The sequence below is a fragment of the Taeniopygia guttata genome, chromosome 5 (genome assembly GCF_048771995.1).
Source record: "Taeniopygia guttata chromosome 5, bTaeGut7.mat, whole genome shotgun sequence".
Lineage (NCBI taxonomy): Eukaryota > Metazoa > Chordata > Aves > Passeriformes > Estrildidae > Taeniopygia > Taeniopygia guttata.
Genome location: NC_133030.1, coordinates 53,502,036 through 53,517,531, shown reverse-complemented (window position 1 = coordinate 53,517,531; position 15,496 = coordinate 53,502,036). Strand labels below are relative to the sequence as shown.

The following is a 15,496-nucleotide window of genomic DNA, read 5'->3' as shown; positions in this document are numbered from 1 at the left end:
TTGCTGCAGAACAGAGATGAACCATGGAATTTCCAGGGTTTTTTTGTGAAGGGCTTGCCCCTTTGCCCTTTGGAATCCAGATTAGAGCTACTGTCTCTGAGGTGAATGCAGTCTGGAACTTGTCTCCTGGTAGTAATGGAATTCATCTTTGGTATTTGCTTCCTTCATCCTTCGCTCTTACAGATGTGTTCTTGTGTATTCTTTTAAAGCAGTGAGACCTTAAACTGTTACATGTTGCATGGATATCAAGAACAAACTGGACAGTAGAGTGTTATTTCCTGTGTGGTTTCTTCAGATGAAAGTCCAGGCTTACACACAAACAGCTCAGCAACAGATGTCCTCTCTCAAGATTTAGGCTGGTGGGTGTATGAATCAATGACAAAAAGTGTACAGTATCTGAAAAAGAACAGGTACTCAAGAGCATCAAATAAATATTTTCTTGCAAGTTAGAAATTTTTTTTTCCTTGTGATCTGTGCAGATGGTAGACCCTGATGACTCCTGCTTGGGAGAAGTGGAAATCAAATTTGACCCTTTAACAGGATGCAGAAGAACAGCATTATGAAGAGACCTTACATTGGCCAGTTCTCCAAGAACACTTTGCCTGGGCTTCATCCTGGAGTGATGTCTCAAAGACTGAAATGTTTCAAAACTCAAATAAATGAGATTTCAATGAAAGATGGACTAAACCAGTTGCTTTAAAATAGAGGCACCTGGAAATGGCTGTGTAGGAAAGAATGTAGATATTTACACCCTTTGTATGTCTAGAAACAAAGAAGAAACAGCAAGGACACTGAAGAAACAAATAGCAAAAGTAATCAAAACTATTAATAAGTATTTATTAATACTCATGAAAAACAAAGGGTCTGCCAGAAAATTTGTCAGGTCCACTCATGAACAGGATATTAAAAACATGTTCAGAGAACACAAAGCAATTTCAGAGGTGGTAGAAGCTTTTTCTGCATCACTGTTCATGGCAGAAGAAATGAGGGACATCCCTATTGAAAAATCATTCTTTATGGGGGAATCATCAAGTGAAGTGATTCTGAAGGGATGCTGGAACTGACTGAAAAAATTAACAGTCACACATCCCCGGGACCAGAGTATATTCACTCATGGGATTCAAAGGAAATCAAGGATGAAATAGCTGAATTACTAATCATGGTGTGTGCCCTTTTACTTAAATTGCATCTGCATCTGAGGACTCAGGGGTGATATGAACTCTGTTTTTAAATTAGAGAAATGAAGAGAAAATTAGTAGAAACTATAATAAAGAGTGAAATTAGTGGATATGTGATACATTGGATTTAACTGGCAAGAGTCAACCTTGGTTCTTTTTGTGAAGAAGTCAGTATGGGTTTTTTTTGTCAAGGGAAGCTCTTTATTGAAAATAGTTTACAGTTCTTTCCAGAATTTTTCCAGAAATATGGATAAGGATGATGTGATTGGTAAATCCCTAGATTTTCAGAATGCTTTTGATAGTATTTCCATTTTCCTGCAACTTTGCATGTGTGATGTAGGAGACAGAGCAGAGAGCAAAATGAACCATTGCCTAACCATGGCTATAATAATGTTCTTCTGATGTAGCCAAGATGATTCCTGCCCAGTCTATCCTTGTAAGTACATGATTTCTCCTATAGCTGGTTTCCAACAAAACAGAATATTCCTGAGTTGCAACAAACACAAAGCAATCCCTTCTGGTCCTGGGGTATTTATTATTACCATCTGACAGTCACAGTTTTCCACTCTGTGCTCCTCTGAATAGTTTCTCAGTCTATGCATGACCTGAGGGCTCACTCCTCTGAGAAGGTCTCAGAGTCCCTCTTGTGCCACAGAAACTCCACTTCCAGTAGTAAACCAATCCCCTGACAAACAGGAATCTTCTGCTTTCTAAAGGGGCCAACCTCGCCAATTAGTCCCTTCATGGAACACGATTTAAAATAAGAAAAAGAGCCACAGAGAGCTTGTCCATCACAGCTATGGGCAAATGTGAGCATTTCTGCTGGCAAGCAGGAAAGCGTTGGAAACACCTGCCACCAAGTCACAAGTGGAAGCATCCCTAGCGAGCTCAGAGTCAGGCAGGCTGTTGAGATATCAACTCAACTTCATCCTGGCAAAACAGATGTTGTTTAAGAAAACAGGCAAAGAGACAATGTGAATTGTTCAGGGAGACCAGAGAGAGACATTATGCCACCCTGGTCAATGACAGAGGAATGTTCTGTAGTAACCATGATCAAATAATTCTTTCTAACTTACATTTAAGGCCTGACAGCTTGAGAATTTGACAGCTACAGCAGGGTGCCCTCTGTGTAACAGGTATTGTGGTAGCAAGGGACCTATCCCTCTATGTCCTTGGCAGAAATCTACCTGATTTTATGCCCCATTTATGCTTTTCTGACGACTGAAAAGTAGTCAGTTTCAGATGAAAGTACCTGGATCGATGTCTATTACAGTCATCTCTCAGCACTGTAATTTTTGTCATCTTTACTTCAGCTATTCTCTTGCTATCCACTGAGTATCATTGGAACACCAAGACACAGTAATTTTTGTCATTCACCTTTTCAATTTACACCAGTTTTTTCTCTTACTTCTATGGGGTGGAAAATACAAGTGCCTTTCATTGTTTTGCAAATTTTATTTTACAGCTTTAGTTTTGTCTCTAAGTTGTTGATGATATTTAGATATTTCCAGATGTTTTAATCTGAACAGTGATCAAGGTCCCAATCCATTACTGAGTTTAAAATAAAAATAGCTTAATCAGTCTGGAGATTCATAATATCTGTTAGTATAAGCAGCAGAGTAGGCATTACCATGTGGTGGCATGATTTCATGAAGAGTATAGCTGTGCAGAAGAGAATATGGGGAAAGAGATCATCAACCAGAGATGCAGTTGTATAGATCTCCCCACATAACAGAGGACCATGTTTCTCCTGTTTCATCTCCTGTCTGCTGTGCGAAGGTCAGAGATGTGAATTAAGATATACAAGAGATAAAAATGGCTAAAAAACATAGATGGTGTAAGCTGGTGAAATAAAAGATAACTATTCTCTCATCATTGTGCTGGGAATATTTTGGCCAGAGCTAAAAATCAAGCTATAGATGTCTTTAAATGTGTGTTATGACCTTTAGGATTGGATTTTGGTGTTGGGTTTTTGAATATACTATGTATGTAAAAAAAAACCCTGCTACTTTTTTTTTTTTTTTTTTTTTTTTTGAAGACACAAGGAGATCATAGGCTTTAAGCTAGTGCAAATGATCTCCTTCAAATTTTATGGATTGGGCTCATGCTCTTTGGAATTCAGTGATGGATAGCTCCACAGGAAAACATCAAGTATAAACAAGAAAACCATAACCTTCAGCACTAAAAAATAAATAATCTGAAGAACATACAGGAAAAACTGAAGGAAATGGAGCTTGGTGAATGCAAAACTGTGATTTATTAAAATCTTGGAGAAAGTTCAGAAGAAATAAACACTTATGCTATTGCAGCATAGAAACTCATCAAAGATATTATTATCCTTCTGTCCTAATGAAAGATGCCATAAGAAATCAGAGTGAAATGTGTTTCAGTAAGTATAATTAAAAGGATAAACGTGTTTGATTTCTAAATAGAAATACGCAAAGGATGTGTTTGCTCACTCCAGTGGGAAGTGATATTTTAGGAGAAGGGTTCGTATGTATCTTACAAAAGGTTTGCAGATACACTCAACAGACTCCCAGCCTTATGTCCTGTACCATGAGGGTGTTTTAGGCACAAACTGCGCAGCAGGGCTGGTGACTGTAATGTTGGGGCTTGCTTTCTCTGTTGATAAGGACAGTTCATGTCATACATCTGAGTTTTTCAACTCATTTAGCAGCTCTACTTCTATTTCAGTGAAGACAAAGTCATTGATGTGTCTGGGATTTCTAATGGAAGGCAAGGAACTTTGTAAATGAATTTCTGGATGAGTCCAATCTACATACAGTTCCTGCCCCATGGAAAAGACACTTCTTCACCTGTTGTTACATTAGCTGTCCTTGGAAGAACTCAGAATTACTGATTATGAGCTAAACTTACAACCTGGATTGATATTCTGCTTAGGGCATGTAGAGTTCTTGAAGAACAAATGATACAAAATTCAACCTTACTCCAAAAATTAAAACAACTTTTAGTAAAAGGTATGTCTTGGTGCTCATGTCAGTGGGTTCATGATTTAAATACTGGGCACATTTCTTTGCTAATTACCAAGAAGATACTCTGGTGCAAATAAAATTTTCAATTAAAATAGAAAATTGAGTTTTAAGTAGAAAGTTAACCCTGGTTTATTACTGGAAGCATTCATGATCCAAAACCTAGATATTTTCATTGGCTGCCTTTAAAAAGAGAAGGAAACCCTTTGTATTTCCATGCTCACAGTATGGTCACATAAAGGCAGAAGGCTAATAAAGAGCATTTTGCTAAATTTATACATCCTTGTGTCCGTGGCTATCTGCTGTGAAATATCATTTGCTTTTAGTAGGAAGCCACAGGTATTGAATTGATTGGTACAGTTTCTTTTTGAGAGCTTGCTGCAAGTTGGGGAACACTTTCTATTTCACAGCAGGTCTGTCTTTCGAGTAGCTGATGCACTGTGGCTGGAGGAAGGAACAGCGAACTTTTGATTTCAGTCAGCTTTCCTGAGGTACCCACAGAGGAGCACACAGGTAAAATTGATAAAGGAAGGGAAAAGCTGTAATTGCAACGCTCTGCAGGCTGGATGGCAGCAAGCTCTGCCTTAGCTCTGCTGTAGCAGGATGCAAGCTAAGGACAATGCCACACTAAATGCATGCTGCTCCTGCTGATGAGAAGAGCAAGGGACCAGCTTGGCTATGCCATCTCTGCTGTGAAAACCTGCTTAGGCACCATTTTTTCACCTCAGGACCAGAATGGTACCCCTGACCCAGCATATTGACTCAGTGTCATCACCCACTGGCTCAGCATCATCACCCCGAGGTGGATATTTGAAGGCTCAAGGGAGCCACTGGAGCTCTCTGTGAGACCTGTGCAGCCAGGCAGGAGAAAGAAGAAAGGAGAATCACTGCTGCTTTGGGGATACCTCCCTGAGGATGCTGGGTGGGTAGAGGTGGATTTTCTTTATGTGACAGCATGTTTTTTTAAGAGGAAGAAGGCTCTTGCCTCATGACAGCAGCTCCTGGAAGGGCATTGATGCTGCAATTTTGCACTTCATTCATTTCTAAATATTAAATGCGCTGCATGCTTTTCTCATTTAGTGTTCTCAGTTGTTTTGTTCCTTTCTTTCTCAGGAGGGACTAAAGTCTACCTGGGAGATGTCTTACCAAACCGACTGTGGCAGTTTATCTGGGCTGGAAACAGAACCTCACATCCAGGGAGGTGGTTGAGGAAGGGTGAGATTCAGAGTAGTGTTGGGTTTTTTCCTTCCTGTGATTTTCTTCCACCTATGGAGAATTTTGAAAGACTGGTTTAGGGCAAGTGGAGGCTTATTGCCAAATAATGGTAATGCATTCCTATATTCTGTGCTCTTGTGGGGGACTGCAACAAGATTGTCCCCAGTGAAATAAATGCCCCTACTGGGCATGTAAGAAAACTAGATTGTCTTCTGCAAAGAAACTCCAGAAATGAAGAATAAAAACACAAATACTTTATGGCTTACTCTTCTTAAGAGGAAAAAAAAAAAAAAAAGGAAAAGGAGGGACCTTCTGCAACACTACAAGGGTGGAAGATGCAGAAAGCCAATTCTTGCTTGTCTTTTAATAAATACACAATGCTATTGAGGATATTGGTTCTCTTTCCTGAGGAAATCCAGCATGCTCTTAACAATTCCTGTACTTTGCCAGGCAGACCTGAAAATTGCACTGCTAAAAATGTAATATCCTTCTTTCCATACATGCAGAGGGTACAAATAAATTGTAAAATTATTTTCAAATGAAAAATACAAATTTAAATTTTCAAATGAATTATTTTTGGTGGAAAGGATGGGTTTCTACTAAGCAGAAATATCTGCTCTCAGAAATTTCTTATTTTTATTATAAATCTGAAAAGGGACCACAACTAGAGAAAATTCTTGCCAAGTTTTGAAAATTTTTTATTGCTTTCACATTTGTAAATATGTATGGAAGATCTGAATGGTCTGTAATAATTTTTCTGTCTTTTGTTAAGACTACAACACATTTACTAAAGACTTTTTAATAAAGTCATAAGAAAATTTCAGTCATTCTACAGAAATAAAATATTTTGGTTTGATATTCCAACAAATAATTTGTGTCATCCAAGTATGAGAGGATATCATCTCAAATCTGCAACAAGTAACAGCTTAAGAGAGGAGAAAATTATAACCCCTTACTATAAATAGCAATTTTTAGCCTTCTTACCATATGCACATGATATATGTGGAATTCCCTGTTATTTTAAAAGGCAACTTGCTTGGCCTGCTGCTGGGACAATGACTTTAATTACATTTCTATTATGGTTTATTCATAGGTTTATTCAACCCTATTCCCTAGAACACTTGTACAAGCTGTAGCTTAAAAAAGCCAAGCTCTTAAGGTAATACAAAGTAATATTATAGGTTTTCATTAAATCTCACTGAAAAGTGTGGACTGCTATAACAATACCATGAGCTACATTCATAAACATATTCTGATCCTGCTACAAACCACGGTTTCTTTCACCATAAATGTATGCTTCTCACTGTACACAGTGACCCGAAGTGGCACACAGAGATGCCAGAGCCGGGTTTGACAAGCCAACTTCCACAACAGGAAGAGCTGCTCCGTGCCAAGGCACGACAGCTCCAAAGCTGCTCGGGCTGCCATGAAAACTCAGAAGGATTTTTGCTGTCAGTTGGCTGGAGGATGTCCACACACCAGAGCAGCCAAGCCAGAGGGAAGGCTGCTACAAGATCTACATTTTAGTCTAATTAATCCTTTCCTTTGAGACTGGCCAAGAGCAGGACACTAAAAATGCCACATGTCAGGCTTAATGCTACTGAAAAAGGCGTCAAAAAGTCATTAAAAGCAGGTATTTCTCTTAGGTCCTCCTGGGTGTAGAAACATCACTTTTCACATGCTTACTAAAGTAGTGGGCAGGCATCAAAGAAACAAATTACTGTATACCATTCCTTTTCTAAAATATATCCCTCAATTATTTTATTTTGAACTACCCAAATAGGAATAAAAGTAGATATAAAATAGGAATTATGAACAGGCTTGTTGTATTTTTCATTATATAATTTAGCAAAAGTTTTTTCAGTACATATTAATTTTTCTTGTAGAAGACCTTTTGACAGACAAATTAAATAGGACACAGAAGTGACATAGCTTCGTACTATGTCTTTGTTATGTTCTTAAAGCAGAAAGCTTTATAAACACCTTTGATAATTAACAAATGAAATATTAATTGCACATATCCTTAGTGGGAGATACTGAGGATGGTGAAATTGAATTAGTCTCTCATGCTTAACAATTTTTATAGCTTTGCAGAAAACCAGATGTGTTGAAACTGGGTCCACACAGAGTTAGCAGACTTTCTATTATATCTCTGTGTATAAAGTTTTGTGTTTAATGCAGGCATAGGATTTTGCATGTATGCAGCTTATTTCAGGATTTCCTGCTGCCCTCTCCTATGACCTGGAGCTACTTTGAGCTACACAGGGACTAAAGGAGGAAAAGAGTCCTAGTGGGGACAACTAATGTCAGGAAGGGAGGGAATAGAAGTACCTGATGGACACATTTCATTCCTCCTTTAGCCTATGACCTAACATACCGTTAAGCGAAGAAAGAACATCCGTAATTCTTCAGCTGGGTTATGAATTGAGAGAAATCTGTGCCATAGTTTATACAAGGCCTGTCTGACCTTGAACATTCACACAAAGCTTCCCCAGAGTCAACTCCCACAGCTTGGATAGATAAAGACCATCTGTAAGACAGATGTGACAAAATAATGTTTTAACTGTAGTTCAGGATGCTTTTACAGCTTCTATGGAAAGCCACTGCTATGAGTATCGCCTTCCTTCTCTCTCCTGGGCTGGAAACAGGATTTGAGAGTCCAGTATGTCCTGGGAGCCACCTAGTCTAGGCTGTGGTGGGCAAGAGGAGAAGTGGAAAACAGTGCAGAGGAATACAAGGGGAGCACTGGAGGTTTACTGAGTTTGATGCTCACTTGCTAAACTGTATTTTTAACAACAGACTTCCATTGTAGTAGAGATGAGTAATGTATCTAGAGGAGACCTCATATTTTCATCACTTGAAATGTCTTATTTGGTCTCAAATTCCTGACAAAATTCTTAAATCTTCAGCAATCGCTGTCTTGGACATCACTTGTGGGCTAGATTTCCCCATAGGTGTATGAAGTTATTGCAGATATCGCAGCCTGTCCTTCCTAACAAATTCCTTCTCAGCATTATTAGCACATGATCTATATTACATGCTGGCAAATCATAATATTTTCTGGTGTGCTACTACACTCTGTGCTACTGTGAACATTTTACACCAGTTCTGTTTAATGCCTTTGGGCCAAATGATAACTAGGTGAGTTAAATCTTTCCCACTTCCTTTACTCCTTCTCCATTACAAGTCTCCTTTCCTTTCATATTCCCTTCTTCCCCAGACCTTTTCATGTCTTCATGTCTTCTCAGTTCTTACAGCGTTCCTCCCTTTTTCAATTAAAAGCACATAAGTGTGCCTGAAACTATGGCAGGAAACATGCGCCTTTTCGAATAGGAGGCTCTCTGGAGGAGAATCATAGAGGTAATAGAGTTTTGGTTGGTTTGGTTTTTTTTTTAATTCACATTTTTTTAATAAGGATGTTTCTTACTTTATGTTTAGAGAAGGGCAGATTCATTTGCATGCTGTATAAGTGATAGATTCATTTGCATGCTGATGTAAGTGATAATAAATTAGCTGCCTAAATCCCCAGTTCCTAGTCTACAGAGAAAGTAAGAGACATTCTCATTAATATTTTATGCAGCCTCTGGATAGAAACAATGTATCCAGAGTCAATGAACAGCTCCTAGATTTCAATATTGAACTCTTTGGCTGCCTAAAAATAAACCAGGTTCCTCAAGGCTTTCTACAAAAAAAAAAAAAACCCAACAACAACAACAACAAAAAAAAAAACCCAAACAAAAAAAAAACCCACAAACCAAGAAAAAAAAAATGCTGTGACAAGGGATTCAGGGATTCCCTTGGGTTCAGGTCACCATAATAGAGCCATTCTCATGACTGTGAGTAATTCCCCTTTATGCTCTTGCAAATAGCCTGAGTTGTGGCCATGATGGAATAAAATGTGGCTGCTAATATTGACAAATCCTGGAGCTATGTAGGACTTTTTCACCTGTTGTGTTTTTTGTCTGGCTGGTTGTTGTTTGCCCTTTTAGTTTTAATTTGGTTAATTTTTTTTATTTGGTTGGGGGTTTTTGGGGTTTTTTTGTTTGTTTTTGGGGTTTTTTTGGGTTTTTTTGTGTTTTTTTTTACAATTCCTAATTATAAACAGCATTCTATTTAATAACAGCAATTCCTAACCCAGGCCTGATTATGTCCTCAGAAGTTTCCAGCAGTGAGGATTTTCTTATTATTGTACTATGAAGAAGAGTTGCCAAAGTTGCAACCTCTCCTGATCACTACAGTCTCTTTCAACAGGCAACTCCAGCTCCTACCTCACTTCTCTCCAACTGATTCAACATTCCCCTGAGTTTCTCAGATTTGTTGCTGAGAGAGCATTTCTAGAGGCACTCTAAAAATATCCAGAATAAACTGCATTCTCAGCCTTGGCTATTGAAGCCATTAAGCATTGTATTTTGTCATTTTCAATCAAATGATTCTTACTCAACTCTTTTTTCTGACTCTTGGCACAAAAATTGAGCATCTGGTCTTTTGAGAAAATTTTGAATTTGTATTTCAGATAGATTTATGTTTTCATGTCCATCAACTCCCTTTCCTTCTGAAAATCATCCTCTCCTCTGCCTGCCTGCTTGTCTTTGCTTTTCTTTTGATGTTTAACATATCCCTGAGGATTCTCTCTCATGTGCTCCAGCTGGGATTTTCAACTTCACACTGATCCCTTGCTGAAACATAGCTCCATATTGTCCTTTACACAACCTTTCTGCAAGTATATTATTTAGATACATAAGCACACTTGGGCATACCTTGTAAAATAACTGCTGATTCCACAAGTAGCTTTTGCAAAATTGTAAGGCCCTGCTGGCAAGAAAGAGTGTCCTCTGAAGTGAGTAACATTTTTACGTAGCAAAACCTCTTTTTTTTCCATTAAAAAAATGACATAATTTTTTCTACGAAATGTGAAAGGTTTTATCTGTGAATATGACCAGGTGCAATCGTTTCTCCACCAAAGCTATAAATAAAAACAGAAAAAAAATGTCTTTTTATCTATACAAGAGTGAATCTAATTCAGCCAATTCACAGAATAAAAATTCAGTCAAAATAATCTGTTCAGATCTAACTGATTAGGCCACACTCAAAACTTTTGTCCAAACACTTGAATCCATCTCTGTTATCTTTATTTAAGACTTTTTAGTGCAACACCTCCAAAGGGTAAAAATTCCGTCTCTATGAAAGAAAAGTATGTGCATTTGTTTGCTATCAAACTGCCCTAAGTAGTCCACAAAATTCTCAGTTTACAGAGGGAAAAAAATGTAAGCCTGCAATTCACAGCAAAATACCTTACAAACTCATATCTAATTGTCTATAAAACAAATATTGAAATTGTTTTCCAGGGAGAAAACAAGGGAAGCCAGCAATTTTAATTCTAGTATGTACTTCACAATTGCAATATCTGCTTTGCCTGAACACCATTCTGTGAAAATGTTTGCACTATGTAAATGCATCTAAATAATCAATTCTACATAGAATTTATTACAAAATTACAATAATCAATAAATCTATAGTCTCATTCTGACTCACCAGCTAATGCTGATAAAGTTACAGGCGAGATTGCAGGAGGGCATCTAGTCCCTGCAGCAAGGGAGAAACAGAGAAACCTAATCTGCTTCTCATCGATGGTTTTTCATTATTAAAAAGCTGTAACCATGGGGAAGAGCCCATGTTCTCTCAAGTTAAGCTATTTACTGGTTAATTATCACCACCATTAGAGAGTTTTCCCTAATGTCTATCCCAAATCTCCTTTGATACAATTTAGCCTCATTACTACTTCTCCTGTTCATTGTAGATGCATCCAAAAATTGATTCTCTTTCTCTTTGTGCCAATGTATTCCATGTAAAAGTTTTTCCATTCTAAGGTCATATTTTCTAAGCCTTTCTATCAGGCAGTGATTTGCCTGAGCATTTATTCACTAAAAACAAGTTTGGATAAGACCTTCTGCAAATTTGGAAACCAAAAGATAAAATCTTTCATGCGAGGTTTAATCCAAGTTGGATGCATAGTAAATGTTAGAAGCAGCTTGTGATTCTTCACATAAATCTTGCCCAGAACAAGAATAAAACCTTATAAATATCATGCTTGTATACAGATTTCTTCCTGGATGAACAGAAAGCAGATCCACAATTATAAAAAATAATACATCACAGGTAGTATGACTTCAGCTTCTGTCAATCTCCTAGTCATTAAAATTGTAATAAGCTGATAATTCAAGCTTTACTAAAACAATTTACTGAACAATTAATACTTGGGTGTGGCTGAAAGTGCTCATGAGGGAGCACTGAGCCCTCCTCCAGCCAAGAAAGGAGATGTAAGAGATGGTGAGTGGTTGTAGCTGCAGATTTCACTCTTTGGCAGAAACCCAAGTTCAAACAGGGAAACTGAGCTCGCTGTGCTGCTGACACCCCTCTTTGCCACTGCCCACCTCTGTCCACTGAGTCCCTGTTCCCTCGTGAATAGCACTGGCAACAGATAGGCTTGTGGAGTAAGATTCTCTCCTGCCAGACAACAGCAAAAGAAATATAGTGTATTATTGTCATGGCAAGGCAGGGCCTTGCTGGAGGCTGGTTCAGACCACAGCATGAAGTGATAATGCACATGGAAGCTCACAAACCCTAAATAGTGCAGCTCATAGGATTGATTACTTGGCAGTCAGAGCTGACAAAAGGAACAGTGTCTGAGAATGAAGGCTTTGATGTCACAGCAGAACCTTTCCAGCCAATCACAAAATCTTCTCACACAGATATAGTGGCATTTGCCACCTGTCTTAGAGAGAAAAGATGGGTCTCACCGTTTATCTTGTTTTTAGATCATTCACACTACAATGAGAAGTTTAATTGCCAGAAAAAGATCAATCTCAGTGTCCCACAGTGCTCAGAAAAACCACGTTTTTTCCTTCACAATTTGCCAATCATTTGCTACAGAACATCACAGAATTTACTGTGGAACATGACCAAAGATCTTCCAATGGAACAACCAAGCAGAGATGCACTGAGAGCAAAACTTGTGACAATGCAAGATGACCTGGCAGTATGGATGATCAGACCTGGCCTAAGCTGTGCCCAAACCTTGCACTAACTTTAGACTGCGCTTTGTGAGTAGAGCCACACGCCAACCTCAGCGGGCTGATAGCAGACCAAGAGAAATGCCAAAAGGATTCCAATCCAGGCTGAAAACATGTGTATGATTAAGTAAAGGTTTAGATGATGCTTGAGCCTTTTCTGCAGAAGATCCATGATTTTCATTCCAAGCAGTGGAGCAGGGGACTTCTCTATGTCCAGCAGAAAAGGTAGAATGAAAGGCAAGGACAAGGACAATACAGGCACATTTGTCAGCGAGTCATAAAGGAAACAATTCTGCTCTGTAACACCACAATAATTACTGAGATGAAAAGGTGAGACAGTTGGTGTGCTGAGATATATCTATGAATACTTCCTTTGTCCTTGAAAGAGTGACTTTTAATGTCCTCTGTTTATTCACAGACTACCCCAATGAAACCTTCCTGGGCTGCTGTCCCTAGAAGAGAACAAAAAGTGTTGGGAATTCTGGTCACGTGGAAACAACTTGGTTTGTTACGCTGACAAGTTACAAATTTGTAATTAAACTATATATAGGAAGTATATTTGTAAATGCAGTAGCCACCTGGTCAAGCTACTTTCAAATCCAGCTCCTTAGACTGAGGTCCACTTTAACAAGGTACATAGGAATTTATAAGCAGGTACAAAAAGCAAACTGCCCCTTTTGGGAAAAACAGAATACCTCATTGTTGTGGCAAGATAAGAAATCAGCATTTTCAAGACTAGAAAAATATCTTATAGACAGACATCTTTATTTATAGAGTTTCTTTTCTTCAACAGTGCTTTGGTAGTGACTAGAAGAACCAGTTATTCATGAACAGTTCCTAAAGGACCAAATATAGCTTCAAACCCTGGCTGAACATAGGCAGAAGTCTGCCATGCTTAAAATTCAATTGGTCAGGAGGCTTATAGATAAGAGCTTTGAGTTGATGGATACTTTTTCTTCATTCACCTCATCAAGATGCTCGATTGAGTCTTCAGTTAAAAGCCCTTCTTTAGTTCATTTATGAAATGTGAAGAAAGACTCAGAAAATTATTGTGGTAATTAGATACAGTTTGGCTTTCACAAATCAGATAGAGTGGGTTTTATAGCATATAAAAGGGTGTTCACTTGGAGACAAAAGCAGTTTTTAAGCTTACATGGTAAAGATATTATGTGAACACTATGCACCGTTGAACACCATTAATTTGACTTGTATCCTGGCACCAATATTTGGTTGAAGTAAATAATTCAGAAATGATAGAGTGTTTATTGTATAGTCTCTGAACAGCTATTTATGTTATTCACTACACTTTTCTAAAGCAACAGCCTGTATTAAAGTGCTCTGACATCCATAAGGGACATAAATTAAATCAGCCTGACTCAAATGCCCAAATTAAAACAGTTTTAGGGGACTTCAGGGTATGGAAGCTGGGATTGTCTGTTAGGACATAAGTGGCTTAGTGGAAGGAGGGAAGAATAGAATGAATCAAGCCAGAACAGTCTAAACAAAACCTGTGGTTCTGCCACTTGGAAGGAGAAACACAACTCCTTTCTTGCATGCTTTATCACAGAGGCAGGTCATGTAGACCACATATGAAAATAAAGCCCTGAACATGTCATGAAACTGGATCAGTTCTCAAAAGACCAGTAAAGTAAGCCTTCTTGCCCTGGCCAAATGTCTGCATAATTAAATTCTGAAAGCCCTGTAGTTTCAGTTGCATTTGATGCACACGGTGCTTTCAGGAGACATCTTGTTGATTAGAAGTCTCAGGTTTTAAAAAACCTTAATTTGTCTGCTAATTCTCACCATCTAAGAACATTGTCCTATTAAATGTTCTGGTTCTACTAGCATTAGCTTTCATCATCAAAGTTTGTTATTATCTTAAAAAGATGAGAAACATCTTTATGAAGTTACTCTCCAGTTGGGCTTGCATTCCTAAATCACTTAGACATCATACTTTTTACCCATTTAAAAATATAATTTTAAGTACTTAAATGGCACTACAGAAAAGGGGAAAAAAAAGTAGATTTCTCTGAGTCAAGTGTCCTACAGAAATAAGAAATGATAATTTTTACATCCAGTTCTTCCTTCGTCTAGATTATCATCTCTCTGGGACAAAACTCATCATCCTAACACCAGGTCACAATGGTGATCTGAAACCTGACTGAGCAGCTGGAGCTGATCCCTTTCAGCCAAGGTTCTGGAGACACAGAAATTGTGGCCTGCAGCTAGAATCCATTGTCGTTCTGCAGAGGAGTTCAAAAGAAAAGATCCACACCCAGCTGCCTGGTTGCAACTGAGCTTTTGTTATAACCCTGACTGCATAATTCGGTAAAAGAATAGCATTTAAAAATGGATTCTCATATCTCAGAGTACAAATTATTTTGCTCCTGGAGAAGGTCTATTTATGGATAGTAAATTATTAACTAGTACATTTTCTTAAGTTTGATACATTAGCTCACTTTATTCCAGCTACAGTTCATACCCTCAACATCTGAGTCCTCAAGGTGCCAATCTGAATCATCATGTGCCTACCTGCCTGATTTGCATGTACAATCTGATCAGTAACAGTGCTTTTGGCTTGCTGTCACAGTTGACTTCTGTGGTCTCCATTTGCAAGATACTCAGATTTTCTCTGCGTGCAGAAATTATGTTTGCAATAGACAAACCTGTCTTTTGTGATGTATTGGTCTTTATATGTTTTGGAATTATTTTCATTTTCTATATGGGAAAAAAGAGTGTAGAAACAATCGTTTTGTCTCTTAAATGAATGGCAATGCAGGTGACCAACAATTTCTAAAGATAATAATTCTGTCACAGGACTCTTCCTGGGTACAGAAATATGAGGCATTCAAAGTTATGAACTTGACTAAAGCAATAAGTACTTTGCAAAGAGACACTTATTACCAATGCTTCTTGCAGATTTTCCTCAGTATATGTACTGTGCCTTCTGGATAGAGACTGCTTTTTCATCTTGAGGCCAGCTGTACCGTTACACTATACTAGAAGCAAAGGAGACAATTCTATATGCAAAAACAAGAAAAAA

At 38.2% G+C, this 15,496-nt stretch overlaps 1 long non-coding RNA gene across 4 annotated transcripts in view; it reads left to right on the top strand.

Moving 5' to 3' along the window:
- Positions 1–15,496, top strand: part of LOC115495650 (uncharacterized) — a 318,954-nt gene that overhangs the window by 294,210 nt on the left and 9,248 nt on the right. For 2 of the 4 annotated variants that reach the window (XR_012056510.1, XR_012056524.1), the window contains one exon: positions 480–3,051. The exons of the other annotated variants lie outside the window; for them this stretch is intronic. This is a non-coding gene — a long non-coding RNA (uncharacterized lncRNA). Of the gene's footprint in view, positions 1–479; positions 3,052–15,496 lie in introns of those variants that run through there. 4 annotated transcript variants of the gene reach the window in all.